General features: G+C 32.3%; 1 protein-coding gene across 1 annotated transcript in view; it reads right to left on the bottom strand.

The window, feature by feature from the left end:
- Positions 1 to 3,215, bottom strand: part of Gyc88E (Guanylyl cyclase at 88E) — an 18,228-nt gene that overhangs the window by 497 nt on the left and 14,516 nt on the right. The window lies entirely within an intron of this gene.

Raw genomic sequence — 3,215 nt, forward strand, 5'->3', positions numbered from 1 at the left:
GAAAGAGTGCTTTTAATTGTGAGCAGACTGCGATTTGAAAATTTTCCTCAATGAATGCTAAGGCTCGCTTTGCTGCCTTATTTAAGACTCGAGATTTATGGCGTCACGAGCCAATATTGCGTTTACTTTATTTTAAAAATATCTAAACCCGAGCACCTTAGATATGCAATGCTACGGATACTTGAAGAAAAAAAAATATCTCGCGTTTATTTAAAGAACGGCCTTGTTGTAGTCGGGGATGGGATTTTCTTAACAAACGGCCTAGTTTCACTTTACGGTAGTTTCGAAAAAGAATTGCTCATCCACCCTTATTTCTCATTATTTGGAAATACGCGTATTTGAAATTTACGGACTTGTGAACTCTACAGGAGATATACAGTGGTTACATAAACTTAGTAAAGTGTACCATAAAATCTACAAAGTGTACAAAGTAATTTTTTTTACCGTGATATGATATAATTTCATAAATTTAAATAACTCGTGTCTCATTAAAGCACCGAAAATGTTAACAATCGCCCTGAGTTAATATTAATGCTGTGTGCGCTTTATTAGACCAAAAAAAAAAAAAAAAAAAAAAAAAAAAACAAAAAAAAAACCAAAAAAAAAACAAAAAAAAATTTATCACCTGTTTATTTTTAAGAATTCCATTGGCGATGGAATGGTATTCGCGTGTAATATCATAAAAGTGCTTCTAAAAGATTAAATGCTTTCGTTCTTGGCTGTTTTCTTTGACGTTTTCAAATATAAACATGTTTTCGTAAAGTTCTTTAAAATATGTTAGAAAATTTTCAAATTTTCAAATTCAGTTACTTTATAGTGCATTATTTACATAAATAAATGCATTAATTTCTTATATGCATTTGAATTTTAAATATTTATCTACAATAAGTGTTTTCTTCAAAAGTACTTCTTACGTCAGTCTTCCAAAAAAAAAAAAAAAAAAGAAAAAAAAAATTCCATTTTCTATTTTACCTGCGGTATGTAGCGATAAATTATAATAGAATTGTCCAGCACTTCCAGTCGATGCATATATCAATGATTATGATCTACTCGCTTGACAGTGGAGTAAATCTAACATATTCGTTTTTTTTTTTTTTTTTTGACTTTACCAATTACGTGTGAACGTAATTGGTAATTACTCGATACTCACCTCACATTCGTTATTAACGGAGTTTATTCTCCGAGTAAGCGAATAGACTACGAGAGTCGAATTATGAAGAATAGACGAGAATATCCAAATAAGTAGTTACGAGATAGCCAGCCGATAAGTATCAGCCGTAGACACGATGAGCTTATACTGGTGAAATAACTACTCGAGAACCACGACGGAAGTATAACAACGGATTTCACCGATATAAAATTTTCCGATGGTAAAATAATCTTCCAATCGGATCTCCAGGCAGAGACTATAAAGCCAAATGGCTACAAGAACATCTAACCAAATACGAAAAACTTTTGAGGTCTTTTGCAAAAGAGCAGGTATTAAGCTCAAATATTATCAGCCAAGTAAAAAATGACGACTCTATATGCATATAAAAACGTACTCTTTATTATGAGATTGAATTTATATTATCATTAAATTATTATTCATTGAATGTGGCGGCTATTGTAAGGTAAATAATTAAAGTAGCTTCTGTTTATATATAAAATAAAAATTCAAATATAGAATTTCGCATGTAATGATAATTTACATCCTCGCATGATACAATTCAAAATTCATAAAATTTTTAAATAGAAGAAACAAAAGAATACATAAATAATAAATTAAATAAATATGATAGAGTATGAAGAAATAGATGGAGAATAATTTGTCGAAATTTTATATAGAAAATTCATCGCTTCATCGAATTTAATATCCCCTCATCAAGCATTAACAATATAATAATAAAACAGTGAAATTAATAATACAATGCTGTGTAATAAGAGCAAGATAAAATGTACAATTAGTAATTAGCGAGTGAAAATTAAGGTACGTTGAGGGAGAATAGAAGGAAAAAAACAGTTTTGTCTAAAAACAGGTAATTTACACGTCTTTACGGCAAAAAGTATTTTTCGAGATATATTATGTTTGGATGGTGCTCGAGAAAAATGGGGTACTCTTACATACAAGGAATCCTTTTTAATGAAAGAAAAAGCATTTTACTTAATGCGATATAGCGGTAATTTGAAAAAAAAAAAAAAAAAAAAAAATGAAAAACAAAAAGGAAAGAGACAAAGAAAAGTTTATTCTATACTTGGATTCGCTGAAATCGAGAAGAGCGAATATAGCCGAGAGAATAATATGTCATTACTGAACAGAAACGATAAAAATTGAATCATTTTTATTGCCAATGTACGACATAAAAGACAAGAAAAGAAAAGACGAGAGAGGAAATGAAACGAAACGATTGTAATAATGGGAATGGGACACGTTAAGCAATCTGCTTGAATCTTCTTCATTGCTTAATTATTGGGCAGATTATCGCGGAATAATCCAAAAGCACAGACTGATAACGATAATATTATTGATAATTAATGTTATTGATTTTTGAAAATATGAAGAAAAAAACAGCCAATGCCAATAGCATCTGTCGCGAGAAAAAAGAAAAAAGTCGATAAAACAAAGTACATTTGAGAATGAAATAAATTGCCAATGTCCCGTAGAAAAAGGTACGTATAAGAAGCAAATAAACAATTGCAAGCTAATTTTACGACAAAGTGCTGCAATGCAATAGTGCGACATTACAATAATTCGATAAAAAAAAAAAGATTAGAATAAAAACAAAAAAAAAAAACTTGTGCTTACGCAGGAGATTAGAGAGTGGCGGTTGTAAGCTTTTGCATGAAATTATAGGAGAAAGGGTGTCGAAAACATATTATAAATCTTATCGGGGATGTTAAGATTAAAAATTGGACAAATCGCCTCGAGTTAAGGAAGGGAAGAAACAATCGGCAGATGTATACAATGCAATCAGCAAAATCCGTCCTCGAAGACTGACAAGACAATGAATTTTCGAGGAGACGAGCAGTCGAAAAGTTGGCGGCACTCGGCAACGCGAGCAGATTAAGAATTAGCCAAGCGTCGAATGAAGTCGGCAACTCTCTGTCTCTCGCCGGAAACTCAACTGCATCCCAACTGCACGAATAATTGTATTTCTTTGGCTGGAGGGGACGGGAGAGCCGTCTCGGTTTTCGGCGTGATGGCGAGGGGTTGGTGGGGAGCGGGAGGCGGGTGG

The sequence above is a fragment of the Ceratosolen solmsi genome, unplaced genomic scaffold (assembly GCF_000503995.2).
Source record: "Ceratosolen solmsi marchali unplaced genomic scaffold, CerSol_1.0 scaffold39, whole genome shotgun sequence".
NCBI classification, from domain to species: Eukaryota; Metazoa; Arthropoda; class Insecta; order Hymenoptera; family Agaonidae; genus Ceratosolen; species Ceratosolen solmsi.